This window comes from Cervus elaphus, chromosome 18 (genome assembly GCF_910594005.1).
Source record: "Cervus elaphus chromosome 18, mCerEla1.1, whole genome shotgun sequence".
NCBI classification, from domain to species: domain Eukaryota; kingdom Metazoa; phylum Chordata; class Mammalia; order Artiodactyla; family Cervidae; genus Cervus; species Cervus elaphus.
The window spans coordinates 11,452,245-11,458,926 of NC_057832.1; the positions used below are offsets into that span (position 1 = coordinate 11,452,245).

The window sequence follows — 6,682 nt, forward strand, 5'->3', positions numbered from 1 at the left end:
ATGGCATCATCAACTCAATGGACATGAGTGAGCAAACTCCAGTAGATAGTGAAGGACAGGGAAGCCTGGGATGCTGCAGTCCATGAGGTCTCAAGGAGTCAGACATGCCTGAGTGACTGAACAACAACAACAGCAAAAAACAATATATCAGCAAATTTAGAAAACTTATCAGTGGCCAGAGGACTGGAAAATGTCAGTTTTTATTTCAGTCCCAAAGAAGGGCAATGCCAAAGAATGTTCAAACTTCTGTACACATACGTTAATTCCACATGCTAGTAAGGTCATGCCCAAAATCCTTCAATCTAGGCGTCTGCAGTATGTGAACTGAGAACTTCCAGATGTGCGAGATGGGTTTAGAAAAGGCAGAGGAACCAAAGATCAAACTACCAACATTCATCGGATCATAGAGAAAGTGGGAGGACTCCAGAAAAGCATGTACTTCTGCTTCATTGACTATGCTAGAACATGTCAATTGACTGTGTGGATCACAACAAACTGTGGAAAATTCTTAAAAAGATGGAAATACTAGGCTACCCTACCGGCCTCCTGAGGAACCTGTATGCATGTCAACAAGCAAAAGTTATTACAAGACATAAAACAATTGACTGGTTCAAAATTGGGAAAGGAGTAAAACAAGTGTGTATATTATTATCCTGCTCATTTAACTTATATGCAGAGTACATCATGAGAAATACTGGATTGAATGAATCATAGCCTGGAATCAAGATTGCTGGGAGAAATTTCAACAGCCTCAGATATGCAGATGATACCACTCTAATGACAGAAAGTAAAGATGATGATATTGAAGGAGAAGAATGAAAAGGCTGGTTTGAAACTCAACATTAAGAAAACTAAGATAGTGGCTTCTAGTCCCATCACTTCATGACAAATGGAAGAGGAAAACATGGAAGCAGTGACATATTTTATTTTCTTGGGCTCCAAAATCACTGCAGAGAGTGACTGCAGTCATGAAATTAAATGATGCTTGCTCCTTAGAAGAAAAGTTATGACCAATCTAGACAGTATATTACAAAGCAGAGGCATTACTTTGCCAACAAAGGTCTGCATAGTCAAAGCTATGTTTTTTCCAGTAGCCATGTGTGGATGTGAGAGTTGGAACATAAAGAAGGCTGAGAAGCAAATAATTGATGCTTTCAAACTGTGGTACTGGAGAAGACTCTTGAGAGTCTCTTGGACAACAAGGAGATCCACCCAGTCAATCCTAAAAGAGATCAACCCTGAACAATCATTTGAGGGACTGATGCTGAAGTTGAAGCTCCAATATTTGGCCACCTGATTCAAAGAGCCAACTCAATGGGAAAGATTCTGATGCTGAGAATGATTAAAGGCAAAAGGAGAAGGGAGTGACAGAGGATGAGCTGGTTAGATAACATTACCAACTCAATGGGCATGAATTTGAGCAAACTCTGAGAGACAGTGGAGGGCAGAGGAGCCTGGCATGTTACAGTCCGTGGGCATCAAATAATCAGACATGACATAGTGACTGGACAGCAACAACAACAGCTTAAAGAGTTGGATTACGCAAGTGTTTCTCAATTCTTTTGTATCCTCCTTTCTGATTTTGATTAGAGTTTTGTGACTGAAAGTGAGATCTGCTTGCTTAGTGATCAAAAGTCAATAAAGAGGCAAATTTCATGGAAAAAATGATCTCTGAACTTGTGTTTTGTCAGTGAAGCCTGATGGGCCAATGGAGTGTGCTTTGGACAAAAAGAAATATGCATGGGCTGTGTGTCTGCCATTTCCCTTCCCAATCCCACAGGGCATCAGTGTCCCCAGGGACTCATACGATGCCAAGCATGTTACCTCTCTGTTTGAGTAAGCAGGGTATTGGCAACCCTTAGCAGTCACACTTCTTATCTGAATTAGAATTTGCTTTCAATGTCAAAACAACGACATTGCACTCAAAAACAATGAGTCTTTGCACTCAATGAAACATGAACAACCATGGAAACCTTTCTTATTTTGTTGCTTTCTGACATTAGCCAACCACATGCGCTGCAAAAAAAGGAAATGGAAATATAGTTTATTTTCCTTTAGCCCTTCCTTTTCATCAGCAAGCTAAAGGTAGGGAGTGCTGATGGAATGTTCTTCAGTCAAGAGACAAAATAAAAGGTTTTGTGTAGTTTCCACTGTTCTGGTAAGAACAAAATACATATACATCGACAATCTAGAAGATAAAAATGTATGAATCTTGGCTACTGAGTGCATGTTTCACATGGTTTTTTCTGATAGCTGCTGCTTCCAATTATGTGCCCTGGTTTCAAGGAGGGAGATTGCTAACAAAGTTGTTTTCAGTCAAGCCATGGATAGTAACTGGTTCTCATGACCACGCTGGGTTCTAAGCTTGGAGCTTAGAACCTCTATCTCAGGCATTGTTTTGAGCACAGCATCTTCAGGAACTTTATACTCCCAAAGGAACATGTTGGGAGCCCTTGACCAAAGGGCCCTTTCACCTCAGTCACAGTCTTACTTCCAGGTCTAGCCAGATACCTGTCTGCTCCATCTTTGGATTTTGACAACTGTAATATTTCCAGTATGAAGTTTGGAGAACTAAACATTATATAATGCTTGTAACTGGCACTTTACTTAGTTTTTCATCTTCTCTATTTGTAAAGATAAATCTCCCTGGTGATATATACTTATTATATGCCAGGACATCTAAAGAATTTTCAGTCAGTGAAATGGTATACCCAAATCTTCATTCCCTTTGTGAAGGGGTTGATGTTACCTTACTAAGGTGCCACAGTAAAGTGAATTTTGTCTCTAATGGTTGATATACAGATGGTATAAAAACATCCACTGTCCAAAAATATAGTTGAAAAGGTGCATTTACTTAATTCTTTCATTACCCAAGCCACGGCTTTAGATGTACAGTAGGTGCTTAATATAGCGTTGTTCAAAGAGTGAACTGGAGATGCCATTTTAATGGTTATTGCACCTTTTAAAGCAACTTTAAAAGTGCACAACCTGTAATTGTAACTCCTGGGTGCAGTTAGGCTTTGTGTGTGTGAGTATGGGGGCAGGTGGAGGATATCTGTGTATAGGTGGATGTATGCATTCTCTGAGAAGAGAGTTCTCTGTTTGAATCCCAGTACTTTGTAAAACTAGCTTTTAAAGATTTTTCTGCCATTAGAAGTGATTAATCCACCCCCTCTTTTTCTATCATCAGTGAAATTCATTAACATGGCATGTTCCTTCCTTTGAGAGATTAGCAATTAAAACTGTTCCACCTTTCCTCATCAGCACGCACCTGAGAAATTAAAATAGGTGCCTGTTCTTAGTTGTTCCTGCTTGTGTTAGCTGTTTGTATGATGACCTTCATCCAGTTTCATTTTCATGCATTTGCATTCATCTGAAGAGTCATTTCAAATCATTTTTCTAAGGTTTTCAGAGACACTAGATCCTAAACTTTAGTAAAGTCATCATCAAATAAATTAAAACAAATACACTCCTACTAATGTATTCATATTCAGAACCTACAATGGGCACTCATTTCTTAAGCAAGGGTGTGAGTTTAAAATAAGAAAAAGCTGAATATTAGATCAGTGCTTTCTGCTTAAGGCACTTAATAAACCAGGTGAAAAAAAATAGAAAAAAAAAAAAGAATCCATTAACCTCTCCACCTTCTCTTATTGGGCATTCTCTTGTTATTATTAATAAATTCTTTTCCCCCAATGGCCAGTTGCTCACCATGGCTGCTGCTTGTAGTAATGTTGCTGTTTGTCACATTGATCTGAAAAATGATACTTAAAAATGGGAAACCTTTCTTACTTGCATCAATGATTCACTGTTTCACAAGACCTTTGGACTACCTGTGAGAATGTTCCCATTTCAAATTAATCTTCCTAAAATTAAAACTCCATGATTTTCCCCCATGGATGGTGAATTCAGGGAAGTAGTTATGAGGCATATATTTGATGATAGAGCATCATAAGACATCCTCCAAAGATACAGGACCATTCCTATCTCTTAGTGGGCTCTTAACTTGGACACCAACTGCCTGTTTGCCATCTCCACTTGGAGATCTCCAGGTTAAATTGGCCTAAATGCATCCTCACACGAAGGCATGATCATCTCATCCTAGGCAATTGTATAAAAATACAGTGTTCCCTGTCTGGGGATGGCATCACTCTACCCAACAGTAAAACCAGACACCTGGATATTTCTCTCATCTCTTCATCAGGAAAATACCCTGATGCTGGGAAAGACTGAAAGCAGGAGGAGAAGGAGATAGTAGAGGACAAGATGGTTGGATAACATCACCAATTTGAAGGACATGAGTTTGAGCAAGCTCTAGGAATTGGTGAAGTATAGGGAAGCCTGGCATGCTGCAGTCCATGGGATCACAAAGAGCTGGACAGGACTGAGCAATGAACTTGAACGGAACTCTTCATCAGGAGGAATCCCAGTCTTTCAGGTCTCAGTTTAATGCTTTAGAATCTCTATCAACTCCCAAGCTAGGTCTGTCTTTTCACTTTCTTACATTATGTAGTGACAATAGTGTTAGTCTCTCAGTCATGTCCTACTCTTTGAGACCCCGTAGACTATAACCAGTCAGACTCCTCTGTCCATGGAATTCTCCAGGCAAGAATATTGGAATGGATTGCCATTCCCTTTTCCAGGGGATCTTCCTGACCCAGTGATTGGACCTGGATCTCCTGTACTTCAGGAGGATTCTTTACCATCTGATCAACCAGGGAAGCCCACTTTCTTACATTATCCTGTACTTTTTAGGCATATTACTTGCTATTTAAGTGAACAGTTGTTTGTGTGTCTTCTCTCCTGTGTTAGAATGTAAGCAGGACAAAAGGAAGGACTGAAACAAATCTGTTCACAATTATATTCCTGGATCCCTTTCTTAGCTCTGAGAAGAGGCACTCAGGAAGTGATTGGAATATGAATGCCAAACATGGTTATGACTGTAAGTGATGTATTAGTATCAGAAAGATTCATCAATTTAACCACCCCTGCCCTGCCAGCCTTGCAACACACAAATCCATTGACACTGCTGTATTATACCAGTACTGTTGACAGGACCTTTCTTCATGTTTAAATGACTTTTGGAGAATACAGGATGCTTGTTCCCATCTTATCTGCTTTATTGTATATCTCCTGTAACCTTCTAGAGGGAAGCAACTAAACAAACTCATCTGGGGTCATGATAAACAGTGTGACCAAGATTTCCAGAGCTCTCTGTGATCTGTCTTTTTTGTTTTCCTAGAAACACAGACGAATGACCTGTGCAGTGAGTTGGATGCTGACTGTACTCTGGACAGTGGGATGTGGTGGGCATTATGTTAGCACTTCTGGGTGGCATATACAAAGCTCCTTATCCTCCAGGGGTAGGCTTGGAGCTGCATGTTGAATACGGAAATGCCACAGATAGAAGGAGCCTGGATCATTGAGTCACACTTAGAAGAGAACCAGCAAACTCTGATTGGACTGTGATATGAAGGAGAGAAACATTTATTGTGTTAAGCCACTTAGATTTGAGAATTGGTACAGCAATTAAACTATGAGGACTAATATTAAAAAAAAAAAATGGTACTCTGGAAGGCTATAACAACAAAGCTGTAATGTCTGACATTGACTTAGAGTCAGGTGGCAAGAAAGATGGTGACATATGTGGAAATATTTAGTAAAATTGTTATCTGAATATCTTTTTTGAGGTGGATTGTGAGTCTCATGTTTTGGCAACCCTAGCAAAAGTAGTTGGAAAAAAATCAAAGTGTTAATGTGGGTTTGCAACAGTTGGCTGTGTTGGCACACTATTAAAAGAAAGAGAAGAACTTGGAAGAAAACTGGCTAGTTTGTAAGCAGAGAGTCCAGAAACTTGAGTCTGTGAAGGGTTGGAAATTCCAACTGCTTCTGGAACACAAACTGTAGAAAATGAGATATTGGGGAGGGGGGGAAGCCTTTAAGCTTCAAAGCCGTATTATGACTCAGCCTCATGAACATGATCAGATTTAGAAAGTGTTTTTGCCACTATTAAGCTGATATAGGCAAGGGCATGAGAAAAAAAAGTACATTTGCAAATCTGGTGTACAAAAATGCTTAGGGTGTGGTTACAGCCATATGGAACAATTTGGAAGCAAATACATCAGAAACTTTCTAAGGTTTTGAGGAAATTATACAGTCAAAAAACTGCAAAACTAGTCTAAAAAGACTGGGCAGATAGAAAGTGGGATCCAGAGCCTCTGTAGAGCCTCTGAAATAATACCCCCCACCTCTAACACCCACAGTCAGGAAGAGAACATAATGTAGAGAGGAAGAACTCCCAGGGAGGGAAGATTCAGGGGAGGGATCCCTGAGAAAAACAGACTTTGAAAATCCTCCCAGAGAGAAGCACCATATTCTGACCAGGGGCCCCCAAAGCAGACAGAGGTGTGTGACAAAGCTTGCCCTGTAGAGTCCAGGTGTCCTTGTGGGTCAGGGACTGGTGTATGTCCTTCCTTTCCCCAAGGGCAGTGTTTACTGCCATCATTCAATGCTGGTATATCCAGCGGGAGAAGAGCATCCCTGGGGTCTCTGGTTTCTACATTGCAGCACCAAAAGCAGGCACATAAGGCCTGATGCAGTGAAATTGCTAGGAAGTCTGCAACCCACTCCAGCATTCTTGCCTGGAGAATCTCATGAATAGAGGAACCTGGTAGGCTACAGT

General features: G+C 40.4%; 1 pseudogene; it reads left to right on the forward strand.

Annotated features, from left to right (window-relative positions):
* LOC122674124 overlaps positions 1 to 6,284 on the forward strand; it is a 60,499-nt pseudogene extending 54,215 nt beyond the window's left edge.
* The last annotated feature ends 398 nt before the right edge of the window (positions 6,285 to 6,682 follow it).